The sequence below is a fragment of the Garra rufa genome, chromosome 16 (assembly GCF_049309525.1).
Source record: "Garra rufa chromosome 16, GarRuf1.0, whole genome shotgun sequence".
Taxonomy (NCBI): domain Eukaryota; kingdom Metazoa; phylum Chordata; class Actinopteri; order Cypriniformes; family Cyprinidae; genus Garra; species Garra rufa.
The window spans coordinates 5,448,573-5,462,721 of record NC_133376.1 but is presented as its reverse complement, the minus strand read 5'-3'; the positions used below and the strand labels follow the sequence as shown (position 1 = coordinate 5,462,721).

The following is a 14,149-nucleotide window of genomic DNA, read 5'->3' as shown; positions in this document are numbered from 1 at the left end:
GGTTACATTGGGATTTGTTAGACTTTTATATACATATATGATTTTTTGCAAATATTTTAAGGATTTTTTTTTCTGAAGCAATATTCTCATCAGCTGTGACATGATGTGCATTTTTTACCTTTATAGAGGGCATTTCCCCCTAACCTCATTAATACTTTCACATTTGATCTGTAAATTAAATTACAACTATGATTGTTGTTATCTATATGTTATCAATTTCAATAATTTACACTGTAAAAATACAACTGCATTAAATAATGTTATGAGATTGTTTTAAATATACAAATAAGAAATGATGGGGAGAAATAATACTTTTAAGCAAAATTAAAACGCCATAGGTGACGGCAAGTGAGCATCTAAAGAGTGAGTCATTGGATCATTCATTAAACGATTTGTTTTAATGGCTGATTTATCAGATGTTAATTCATGGGTTAATGAAACTTTGACTCAACCGATTTGTTCAAAACACTGAATCATTCAGCAATGAATCTGTCTTCGGAATCATTTTCGCTGCTGAAATCAAACAAAAGCAGTCTGCAATACTGTACCTAAAATGTAAGTGACCTAATATTATTGTACTTTCTTTGAACTGTTTATTGAACGGTAACATTGTCAGAGTGCATCCTCAACCAAGCCTGCTAACCACGCCCCCTGAAGACACACACACTCGCTCACAATCACCTGAGTATTGAATTCACCTGTTGCCAATCACCGCACTCCTATAAATACCCGGACATTTCAGTCATTCAGCGTCTGGTCTACAGATCACAACCCTGGCTCACCGCTCTCCATGACTGTCTTGAACTCTGTGCGTCTCCAGCGTTTTCTATGGATTGCCTTACCTGTGCATTGGACTCATTCAGATAAGAACTATTATCTCAAAACCTACTGCATATCATTTACCAACCTGCTGCATATCATTTACCAATTTGTCAATAAACTTACCGTTGATGTTTTATACTTACCTTCGTGTCTGCCTCCTTGTATGCTGTGACAGAAGACCAGACCCACAACATTATGAACAACAAAGAAGGCCCGGGTTCAAAATCCCAATTCACTCACCGAACTCATCAATGCTTTCAAGGCTGCACTCACACCATCTCCGATTCCATCATCTGCCTCAGGAAGTCCCATGGCGTTACCAACTTCTTTCTCTGGAGAAGCGGCTGAGTGTAGCGGTTTCCTACTTCAAGTTCGGCTGTATATCAGCATGCAACCACAACAGTTCACCACAGAGGATTCTAAGGTAGCATTTCTCATATCTCTACTCACCGGTAAAGCTCTCCAATGGGCGAAAGCTATATGGAACGCTGACAATCCCATAATTCATTCATTTGAACAATTTACCAGTTATTTCTCTGAAGTTTTCAGTTCTACGACCGATACACTAACGATCTCTGATCAGCTGTTCCGGCTACAACAAGGTTCTTCCATCCATGATTACACTCTCCATTTCTGCACGCTGGCGGCGGCTAGCGGTTGGAATGAAGTCTCGCTACTCGGAGCATACCGGCAAGGTCTTCATCCTGAACTGTGTGCTGCTATAGCTCTATATGATATATTCTATTGGGTTGGAGACTTTTCTACAACGTACTACCAGAATTTCCCAACGTCTAGCCACCTGCCAGCCGATTGAAACCGCTCCTCAGTCTGTCACGGTGGCAACTTGCTCCCCAATTACCTGAACCCATGCAAATTGATTCAACACGTCTCTCCAAAGCCAGACGTCAACGTAGAATCTCCAACCAATTATGTCTCTTTTGTAGAAAACCCGGTCACTTCCGAAGAAACTGTCCCATCAGACCCCCGCGCCTAGTGGTGAGTACTATTCAATATGATGTCGAAACTACTCCTCTTACTCTGATTCCTGTAACCATTCATACTGCTGAACGTACCCTCTGCTTATCTGCATTAATTGACTCAGGTGCATCCGGAAACTTCTTATCGCAAGAGTGTCTAGAACTACTACAACTGCCTCGTCAAAGTCATACTCCAGAACTATCTGCACGGACGATTCAAGGAAAACCACTGGGACGTGGGCGGATCCGTTACTCCTCTCCTATAGTTACCCTACAAGTTGGTTTGTTCCACCATGAAAGATTGAAATTCCTGGTACTGGAGAATTCTACTGTCGACATCATCCTTGGACGTCCCTGGCTTCATCGACATAACCCCAAACTCCGCTGGGACCCCTGTGACATCATCGGATGGAGTAAGCATTGTTTAAAGAACTGTTTCACTCGTTTACCATCTCCTGTTCCCCTCTCCATTGCTTCCACCAAATTAGAAAGTCCTGACATCGAGAGCAATGTAGAAATCCCAGCGGAGTATCGAGACTTCATGGATGTATTCAGTAAGCAAGCTGCCACCCATGTTCCACCTCACCTGCCATGGGACTGTGCTATCGATCTGCTACCTGGGGCTCAATTACCCAAGGGAAGGGTTTATCCACTGTCCAACCCGGAGCGCCAGGCGATGGAGGAGTACATCCAGAAGGCCTTGAATCAAGGGTTTATTCGACCATCCACGTCACCAGCTGCTTCAAGCTTCTTCTTCGTGGGTAAGAAAGATGGAGGTCTTCGTCCTTGCATTGATTACAGACAGCTCAATTCCCAGATCATTCAACAACCCTACCCTCTGCCACTCGTTCCTGCCACCCTCGAGGAACTTCGTGGGGCTCGCATTTTCTCCAAGCTGGACCTGCGGAGTGCTTACAACCTTGTTCGTATTCGTGCGGGAGACGAGTAGAAGACTGCCTTTATTACACCTACTGGCCACTACGAATATTTGGTAATGCCCTATGGTCTATCCATCAGTCCCTCGGTCTTCCAAACGTTTATGAACGAGGTGGTCCGGGAATACCTACACAAATTCGTTGTGTACATTGACGATATTTTGATTTATTCCCGGAACCAGGCCGAACATCGCCAGCACGTCCGTCAGGTCCTCCAGATTCTACGTCAGCACCATCTCTATCTGAAGCTTGAGAAGTGTGAGTTCCACTGAGAGGACGTACAGTTCCTGGGCTATAACATCAGTCCCGAGGGTGTGCAGATGAACCAGGACAAGGTGCAATCCATCCAACAATGGCCTCAACCCCAGATGATAAAGGAACTTCAACGTTTCCTAGGATTTACCAACTTCTATCGTCGTTTCATCAAGAACTACAGTCTTATCACAGCTCCTCTCACCTCCCTCCTGTGAGGCCATCCCAAGCACCTTGTCTGGGACTCTCCAGCCCACGAAGCATTTCAACATCTCAAGAAGATCTTCAGCACTGCTCCCCTCCTACGACATCCCGATCCCAACCGTCCCTTCGTAGTTGAGGTAGATGCATCCACCACCGGCGTCGGAGCAGTGCTGTCGCAAGCAGCTGGTGACTCCACTCTCCTCCATCCCTGTGCATACTTCTCCAAGAAGCTGTCTCCGGTGGAGCAGAACTATGATGTGGAAAATCGTGAGTTACTCGCCATCACATGGAATTGATGTTAATGGTGTTGAAATTCTGCAGCAAAGCGATGATATCTCAGATCATTATCTAGTCTCTTGTATACTCCAGATAGCTAAAACTGTAAATTCAACTCCTTGCTACAAGTACGGTAGAACCATCACTTCTACTACAAAAGACTGCTTTGTAAGTAATCTTCCTGACTTATCTGAATTCCTCAGCATATCCAATAGCTCAGAAAAACTTGATGATGTAATAGAAACTATGGAATCTCTCTTTTCTAGCACTTTAGATACAGTTGCTCCAGTGCGCTTAAAAAAGATTAAGAAAAACAGTGTAACACCGTGGTATAAAGACCACACTCGCACCCTAAAGAGAAAAGCACGAAAAATGGAACGCAGCTGGAGGAAAACAAAACTAGAGGTTTTTCGTACTGCTTGGCGTGAATGCAACTTATCTTATAGAAAAGCATTAAAAACTGCCAGATCGGATTACTTTTCGTCTCTCTTAGAAGAAAACAAACATAACCCTAGGTATTTGTTCAATACTGTGGTTAAATTAACGAAAAATATAGCAGAAACAGGTGCAGACATTTCCCAACAGCACAGCAGTAATGACTTTACAGTATGAAGTACTTTACCTCCAAGATAGACACTATTAGAGATAAAATTGTAACCATACAGCCGCCCGCTACAGTATCACATCAGATAATGCGTTGTAGATCTCCTGAGGAACAATTCCACTCATTCTCTATTATAGGAGAGGAAGAATTGTATAAAATTGTTAAATCATCTAAACCTACAACATGCATGTTAGACCCTATTCCATCTAAGCTACTAAAGGAGGTACTTCCAGAAGTCATAGATCCTCTTCTGAATATTATTAATTTGTCACTATCATTAGGATATGTCCCCAAAACCTTCAAACTGGCTGTTATTAAGCCACTCATTAAAAAACCACAACTTGACCCCACTGAATTAATTAACTACAGACCAATTTCGAATCTCCCTTTTCTGTCAAAGATACTAGAAAAAGTAGTATCCTCACAATTATGCTCCTTCTTAGAGAAAAATGGTATCTGTGAGGATTTCCAGTCAGGTTTTAGACCATATCATAGTACTGAGACTGCTCTTATTAGAGTTACAAATGACCTGCTCTTGTCAACCGATCGTGGTTGCATCTCCCTATTAGTGCTACTGGATCTTAGTGCTGCGTTTGATACTATTGACCACAACATTCTTTTAAATAGACTTGAAAATGATGTAGGCATTAATGGTAGTGCACTGGCTTGGTTCAAATCGTACTTATCAGACCGTCATCAGTTTGTGGAAATAAATGAAGAGGTATCATTTAAATCGCAAGTGCAGTATGGAGTACCTCAAGGCTCAGTACTAGGGCCATTACTTTTTACGCTCTACATGTTACCCTTGGAAGATATCATCAGGAAACATGGTGTTAGCTTTCATTGTTACGCTGATGATACTCAGCTCTATATTTCTTCGCAGCCCGGCAAAACATATCAATTCGAAAAACTAACAGAATGCATAGCTGATATTAAAAACTGGATGGTGAATAACTTCTTACTGTTAAATCCTGAAAAAACAGGTGTTAATCATTGGACCTAAAACCTCTACAAGTAATGACCTAGTCTAATACTAGATGGCTGCTCTGTAAATTCGTCGTCATCAGTTAGGAACCTAGGCGTCCTATTCGATAGCAATCTCTCCTTTGAACGCCACATTTCTAGCATTTGCAAAACCGCATTTTTATCACATTAAATTATGCGTTCATGACCTCAAGGGTAGATTATTGTAATGCTTTATTGGGTGGTTGTTCTGCACGCTTAATCAAACTCCAGCTGGTCCAAAATGCAGCAGCTAGAGTTCTTACTAGAACTAGAACGTATGACCATATTAGCCCGGTTCTGTCAACACTGCATTGGCTCCCTATAAAACATCGTATAGATTTTAAAATCTTGCTAATTACTTATAAAGCCCTCAATGGTTTAGCTCCTCAGTACTTGAGCGAGCTTCTATCGCATTATAGTCCCTCACGTCCGCTACGTTCTCAAAATTCTGGCAATTTGATAATACCTAGAATATCAAAATCAACTGCCGGTGGCAGATCATTTTCTTATCTAGCGCCTAAACTCTGGAACAATCTACCTAACACTGTTCGGGAGGCAGACACACTCTGTCAGTTTAAATCTAGATTAAAGACACATCTCTTTAACCTGGCTTACACATAAAACATTAACACATTCCTATAATTCAAATCCGTTAAAGGATTGTTAGGCTGCATTAATTAGGTCAACCGGAACCGAAAACACCTCCCATAACATCTGATGCACTCGTTGCATCGTAAAAAGAATGGCATGTACGCTAATATTAGTCTGTTTCATTCTTATTCCGAGGTCACCGTAGCCACCAGACCCAGCCTGTATCCGGATCAGATGGTCACTGCAGTCCCCCGGATCCAGTCCGCACCCAGCTTAGATCATGGATCACCACCTGGAGATGACTTCAATAGCCATGGATGTCAACCAGATGAGCTCCAGAGACGGATCATCAATGAAGACCTCGCCAACCTAGACCGCCATCGGTGCTACACCACAGGAACCTGATGAGTTCTCTACAATAGGACATTGGTATAAACTGCTGGTTTCGTCTGGCCAGAGGAGAACTGGTCCCCCGACTGAGCCTGGTTTCTCCCAAGGTTTTTTTTTCTCCATTTCTGTCACCTGTGGAGTTTTGGTTCCTTGCCGCTGTCGCCTCTGGCTTGCTTAGTTGGGGACATTTTCCAGCGATATCGTATACTATTTTAACTGAACTGATGATGATATCACTGAATTCATTGATGAACTGCCTTTAACTGAAAATTGATTATCTACAATAATGCGTTACTTACACACTATTGTTCTGTTTAAATACTGTGCAGTTGCTTTGACACAATCTGTATTGTTACAAGCGCTATATAAATAAAGGGGACTTGACTTGACTTGACATCAAACTCGCCCTGGAAGAGTGGCGTCATTGGCTGGAAGGGGCTAACCATCCATTCATGATCATCACCGACCACAAGAACCTACAGTACATCCGAGAAGCCAAGAGACTCAATCCACGTCAAGCACATTGGGCCCTATTCTTCACACGTTTCCAGTTCAAGATTACTTACCATCCAGGATCCAAGAATATCCCTGCCGACGCTCTATCCAGACAGTTCTCCCACGATGAATCCACTGAACCCGATAACATTATTCAGCCTGAACTCATTGTTAGCCCCATCCAGTGGGATATTGACACCTGGATCCGTGAAGCCACTTTCCAGGAGCCCACTCCGCCGGAATGTCCAGAAGGCAAGATCTATTTTCCCAGCTCCCAACGTCAACACCTTCTGGACACAGTTCACCAATCTCCGGGCTCTGGACACCCAGGTAGCAGACGGACCCTCTCGCTCATTCAATCTCGTTACTGGTGGTCCAGTATGACCCAGGATGTCATCAGGTACATCCAAAGCTGCTCAGTCTGTGCCACTTCTAACACTCCTCGTCATCTGCCTACAGGAAAGCTGGTTCCACTACCCATCCCACAAAGACCCTGGTCCCATCTCGGGGTAGACTTTGTGACGGATCTCCCGGACTACGAGGGTAACACCTGCGTGCTGGTAATAGTCGACCGCTTCTAAGGCCTGCAAGTTTATCCTCTTGTCAGGCCTTCCCACGGCAATGGACACCACCGAGCTCCTATTCCAGCACGTCTTCCGTCACTTTGGTCTCCCCGAGGAGATTGTGTCGGACCGGGGTCCACAGTTCATCTCTCATGTTTGGAAAGCTTTTTTCAAATCACTTGGTGTCTGTCAATCTCTCCTCAGGATATCACCCTCAGACCAACGGCCAGACTGAGAGAAAGATCCAAGAGCTAGGACGTTACCTCCGGTCATACTGTTCTGAAGCTGAGCCTCCTCCTGAAATCCTGGATCAACCCTCAGTTTAAACCGTGCGAGAGATCCTGGATTCCCGACGTCGAGGTGGCCGTCTGGAATATCTTGTCGACTGGGAGGGGTATGGACCCGACGAAAGATCTTGGGTGGGCAGAGATGATGTCCTCGATCCCCAACTGCTCACGGAGTTCCATCAAAGCCACCCTGAGTGTCCTGCCCCTTGTGGTCGGGTCGTCCTCGGCGTCGAAGAAGGGTGTCGGGAGCCGCCCTTGGAGGAGGGGGTAATGTCAGAGTACATCCTCAACCAAGCCTGCTAACCACGCCCCCCGAAGACACACGCACTCGCTCACAATCACCTGGGTATTGAATCCACCTGTTGCCAATCACCACACTCCTATAAATACCCGGATATTTCAGTCATTCAGCGTCTGGTCTACAGATCACAACCCTGGCTCATCGTTCTCCATGACTGTCTTGAACTATGTGTCTCCAGCATTTTCTATGGATTGGCTTACCTGTGCATTGGACTCATTCAGATAAGAACTATTATCTCAAAACCTGCTGCATTTCATTTACCAACCTGCTGCATATCATTTACCAATTTGTCAAACTTACCGTTGATGTTTTATACTTACCTTCATGTCTGCCTCCTTGTATGCTGTGACAAACACTTTATAATAACGTTCAGTTGTAAGTCATTTATAAGTGGTTAGTTAATGATAAAATAATAATTTGCAAAACATTCATAAATGTTTAATAAGTGATATGCTAACAATTTGTGTATGTTTTGTTAATTAATTTACAAGTAATTAGTTAATGATGGACTAATCAGCAGAAACGTTAATCCATGCGTTCATGACCTCAAGGATAGATTATTGTAATGCTTTATTGGGTGGTTGTTCTGCACGCTTAATAAACAACTCCAGCTGGTCCAAAATGCAGCAGCTAGAGTTCTTACTAGAACCAGAAAGTATATTTTAAAAGACCATATTAGCCCGGTTCTGTCAACACTGCACTGGCTCCCTATTAAACATTGTATAGATTTCAAAATCTTGCTAATAACTTATAAAGCCCTGAATGGTTTAGCTCCTCAGTACTTGAGCGAGCTCTAATCATATTATAGTCCCTCACGTCCGCTGCGTTCTCAAAATTCCGGCAATTTGATAGTACCTAGAATATCAAAATCAACTGCAGGCGGCAGATCATTTTCACATTTAGCGCCCAAACTCTGGAACAATCTACCTAACACTGTTCGGGAGGCAGACACACTCTGTCAGTTTAAATCTACATTAAAGACCCATCTCTTTAACCTGGCCTACACTTAATACATTTCATAATCAGGGACCAGGGAACCAGGGACACTTCCTATAACACCTGATGTACTCGTTGCATCAGAAGAAGAATGGCATCTACGCTAATATTAGTATCTTTCCTTCTTATTCCGAGGTCACCGTAGCCACCTGTATCCAGATCAGACGGTCACTGCAGTCTCCCGGATCTAGTCCGTACCCATCAGCACCCAGAGATATCCTCTACAGCCCTGAATGTCAGCAGAGACCACATCAAAGACAGATCATCAGTGAAGACCTCATCACCTAGACGGCCATCAACGCAAGACAGCGAAAACCAGATGAGTCCTCTCCAATCTGATTTTGTGGCAACTTGGAACTCTTGCATCTACATTAATATTAGTCTGTTTGTTTCTTATTCCCAAGTCACCATAGCCACCAGATCCAGTCCGTATCCAGATCAGATGGTCACTGCAGTCCCCCCGGATCCAGTCCAAACCTAGAGCAGATGGTGGATCAACACCTACAGACGAATGTCAGCGGTTACCGTGTCAACTAGATGAGCCCCAGAGACAGACCATCAAGAAAGAACTCCTACCCTAAACGGCCACCAGCACAAGGCCATGGGAACCAGATGAGTCCTCTCCAATTTGACTTTGTTGCAATATGGAACTCTTGCATTATTATTGACATTTTATTTTATTATTTTAATACTGTAAGGTTGCTTTGACACAACTTATTGTAAAAAGCGCTGTATAAATAATCTTGACTTGACTTGACTAATCATTTACAAAACATGACTATGCATTCATAAATGATTAAGTAATATGCTAACAATTTACAAATCTGTCATAAGTTAATAAAAAAACAGATCCTTAGTAAGTGGTTAAAACGTTACTAGCTAATATATTATTTGTCACTTAAAAATAATTAAAATATCAATCATTTAAATGTTTATCCTTCCCTGAAGATCGCATCATGAATAAATCATTTACAAATCTTCTGCATCCCCTAATCTAAAGTGTAAACAATTCATCAGTTGTAAATGTTTTACTCCTTATTCAAAGGTCTTTCACCCAGTGTGTATACCCACCTGATACCCACACAACCTGGAACCGGCAGGTTTGTTAAACATTTACAACTGATGAGTAGTTTACACTTTAGATTAGGGGATGCAGAAAGTGTTGTAAATGCCTTATATACACCAGATCATTTGCAAGATCTACAAATGATGTGTAACACATTTACAAATGATGAATTGCTTACACTTTAGGGGCTGCAGAAAGATTTGTAAATTATTTATTCATGCGTTTACACAACAGCTTTTTAATACTTTGTAGTGTGTACTGCAATGTAAGGGCTGACTGGTGAGGGTAAAAATGTCTTCTCTGGCAAACATGAGCTGCACCCCAAATGACGCACTATACACTCTGCACTTATTCACTATGTACTTATGCACTAATGCACTATGCACCATGTAGTGTATCAATTATATAAGGTTATTTTGTATTTTATAACACCCTAAACAAGCTTTCACAGGAACCTCTTTTTTCATATCAACTTCAAATTTGGAATAACTTATTTAGATGTAAGAATTCAAATTGATATCAACTTTAGCATAAAACCTGTTATGTAAAATATGTATTTTATATAAAATATAGTCAAAATTGTACAGTGTATTTTCTTTACAGTAAATTTAAACTTCTGTAATTTGTTAATACTTTTTTTTATTTCGCTTCTGTGATAATCTGCTGATTGTTTTCTTTATAAAGAGACCTACCTTAGATCTGTATTCCAAAGTGTTCATGAATTACAACAATTTAAGTTTGGATAGTGCACTTTCACGCCTGTTTTAAAAAATGGGGGGTGACAGTTAAGGGGTTAACTAGTAATTTTTTAACCATTTAATAAGGATCTGTTTGATTATTTTATGATATGCCATTTTTTAAGATAATTTAGGACAAATTGGTAAATCGTTAGCATATTACTTACAATAAAAATGAACATATCACTTATTAATAATTTATAAACACATAGTCATGTTTTGTAAATAATTAGTTCATCATTAATTAATTACTTGTAAATTAACTTGTAAATGACTTGTAAATGAATTAACAAAACACACAAATTGTTGGCATATAACTTATTAATCATTTGTGAATGTTTTGTAAATGATTATTTCATCATTAACTAATCACTTATAAAAGACTTACAACGGAACGTTATTATAAAGTGTTACCATAAAAACTTTCCATTTTGAATTTTTACCTCAGAATGCTGTTTCTGTCACGGTACATGCATCTGTTGTGTTTTTCTCTGTCTCGTTATCATGTGGTATGTGTGTGTGTGTGTTACGTCATGCTCCCCAGCACGCTGCCAATCAGTCCTCCACAGGTGCATCTCATCATCTCCGGCTATATATACTCACCTCGCTTTCATCTCCTCTGTCGATAGTTCATTCTGGATTTGGGTTCGTGTCAGGATTGTTGGTCGTGTCTTCGTCTCGTTGGATGTGTATTTCGTCAGTGTTCTGGATTTACTCACCTTCACGGGATCATCACGCCACGTCACCGCAGTCATCAAGCCCCTGTGTCACACCAGCCGAGAGATCTCACCACATTGCAGTTTGTTCACTTTGTTTGTCTCAATAAACGTTCATTGCACTGCATTTGCTTCCTCGTCTCTGTTTGCACCGTCACAGAACTATCGACCAACAATGGAAGCAGCAGGATCCACACGTCTCACTCTGGAGGAATGTTTGATGTCTTGCATCTCTCGGCTGGAAGCCCAGGAGAAGAGCTCCACGGACACGGGAACGGCCGTCCGAGCTCTTGTGACACAGGTGTCCGACCTGACCCAGCGGATGCAACAAATGCAACTTCCCGCTGCGCCACCCACGCCGCCCATGTCGGCCGCTCCGGTTCCCCTTCCTGGACCATCTGGGGCTGCCCATCTACCGGAGCCCCGCCTTCCCCCACCAGAGCTGTACAGTGGTGAGCCGAACTTCTGCCGAGCTTTCCTCACTAGATGTACGATGCATTTTTCTTTACAGCCCCGCACGTTTCCTAGTGAGGAGAGCAAGGTGGCGTTCGCGCTCACCCTGTTAACGGGGAAGGCAGCCCTTTGGGGCACGGCGGTGTGGGAAAACCAGGATCCGTGTTGTGCCTCGTTCTCGGCACTTGCCGCCGAGATGAAAAGGGTGTTCGACCGCGCAGCCACCGGAAGAGAGGCTGCACGGAGACTAACGGACCTCAAGCAGGGGGAGAGGTCCGTTTCTGACTATTCCATCGAGTTTCGCACCCTGGCGGCAGAGTGCCGATGGAACGAGGAGGCGCAGTGGGACATGTTCCTGCATGGGCTGGCTGACCGCGTCCAACGGGAGATCTACGCCCTGGATCTGCTCGCAGACCTCAACGCCCTGATCGACCTGGCACTGCGGGTGGACGCTCGACTCTCCCGAGCCGAGCGGCGGTGGTTACCCGCTCGGTTCCCCCCTGGGGAGGGACTCTCATCTCGAGCCAGCGGCAGTGACGCGGTCAGTCCCTTCAACGATCACGAGCCTATGCAGGTGGGTCGGGCTCGGCTTACTCGGGAGGAGAGGGAGAGGCGGAGATCCCGTGGATTGTGTATGTACTGTGGGGCAGCTGGGCACTTTGCTGCCAGCTGTCCGGTAAAAGGGCAGGCCCGGCAGTAAATGTGAGGCTACTGTCGGGTGGGATCTCCGCTACCAAGCCCTCGTCTAGACCTACCTCCACCCTCCTTCCGGTTAGGCTTGCATGGCATCTTCACGACATCCGTTGCACTGCACTACTGGATTCGGGGGCGGAAGGTAATTTTATGGATTTTTCGTTTGCTGTACTTCACCATGTTCCACTTCTTCCCCTCAGTAGTGCCATCGCCGTCCACGCCCTCAACGGTCAGACTCTTCCCACCATCACCACCATATCCGAACCTGTTACTCTCACGGTGTCAGGCAATCACCGTGAGAGTATTTCCTTTTACATACTGGACTCCCCTCATGCACCCGTTGTTTTAGGTCACCCTTGGCTCATCAAACACAACCCCAGGATTGATTGGCAGCTTAAGTCTGTGTCTGAGTGGAGCATTAAGTGTCATGAGTCCTGTCTTGTGTCTGCTTGTTCGTCTGTTTCTGGTGTTGTGTTGCAGGAAAAGACGACAGATCTGTGTAACGTGCCCGCGGAGTACCTCGACCTGAAGGAAGTGTTCAGTAAGTCTAGGGCTAATTCTCTCCCTCCTCATCGTCCCTATGACTGTGCTATAGATTTACTGCCAGGTACGTCTCCGCCTAAGGGCAAATTATATTCACTTTCTACTCCTGAAAGAGAGGCTATGGAGAAATACATTTCTGATTCTCTAGCAGCCGGGTTCATTCGACCCTCCTCTTCTCCAGCGGGGGCGGGGTTCTTTTTTGTGGGGAAGAAAGACGGATCTCTGCGACCTTGTATTGATTACCGGGGGTTGAATAATATCACGATAAAGAATACCTATCCTTTGCCGTTGATATCTTCAGCCTTCGAGAGGTTGCAGGGAGCGTCAGTCTTCACTAAATTGGACTTAAGAAACGCTTATCATTTGGTTCGCATCAGGAGGGGAGATGAGTGGAAGACTGCCTTTAATACCCCCAGGGGGCACTTTGAGTACTTGGTCATGCCCTTCGGCTTGTCCAACTCCCCAGGGGTCTTTCAGGCACTCGTTAATGATGTGCTGCGAGACATGGTCGATCAGTTCATTTATGTCTACCTGGACGACATATTGATTTTTTCCTCTTCTCTCCAGGAACATGTGCAGCACGTCAGACGAGTGCTCCAAAGGCTGTTAGAGAATGGGCTTTTTGTCAAGGCGGAGAAATGCGACTTTCATGCACAGTCTGTTCCTTTTCTAGGGTACATCTTGTCGGCTGAGGGAGTTCGTGTGGATCCAGCGAAGGTTCAGGCTGTGGTGGATTGGCCAACTCCAGATTCCCGTAAGGCCCTACAGAGGTTTCTGGGGTTTGCCAATTTTTACCGACGGTTCGTCCGCAATTACAGCCAACTAGCCGCGCCTCTGACAGCCTTAACCTCCCCCAGAACGACGTTCAGGTGGTCTGACGCAGCCGAGGCTGCGTTTTCCAAACTGAAAAGCCGCTTTGTTTCGGCTCCCATCCTTGTGACCCCTGATCCTTCACGTCAGTTCGTGGTGGAGGTTGACGCATCAGAGGTGGGGGTGGGTGCGGTTCTCTCACAGCGTTCGACCACAGACGACAAGATGCATCCTTGCGCGTTTTATTCACATCGTCTGTCACCTGCGGAATCAAATTATGATATTGGTAACCGGGAGTTGTTGGCAGTCAAGTTGGCCTTAGAGGAATGGCGTCATTGGCTAGAAGGGTCGGGGGTACCCTTTATTGTATGGACCGATCACAAAAACCTCGAATATATTAAGACTGCTAAAAGATTGAACTCTAGGCAGGCTC

The 14,149-nt window shown here is 44.3% G+C and overlaps 1 protein-coding gene across 1 annotated transcript in view; it reads right to left on the bottom strand.

Moving 5' to 3' along the window:
• Positions 1 to 14,149, bottom strand: part of LOC141289010 (vascular endothelial growth factor receptor 3-like) — a 96,312-nt gene that overhangs the window by 56,331 nt on the left and 25,832 nt on the right. The window lies entirely within an intron of this gene.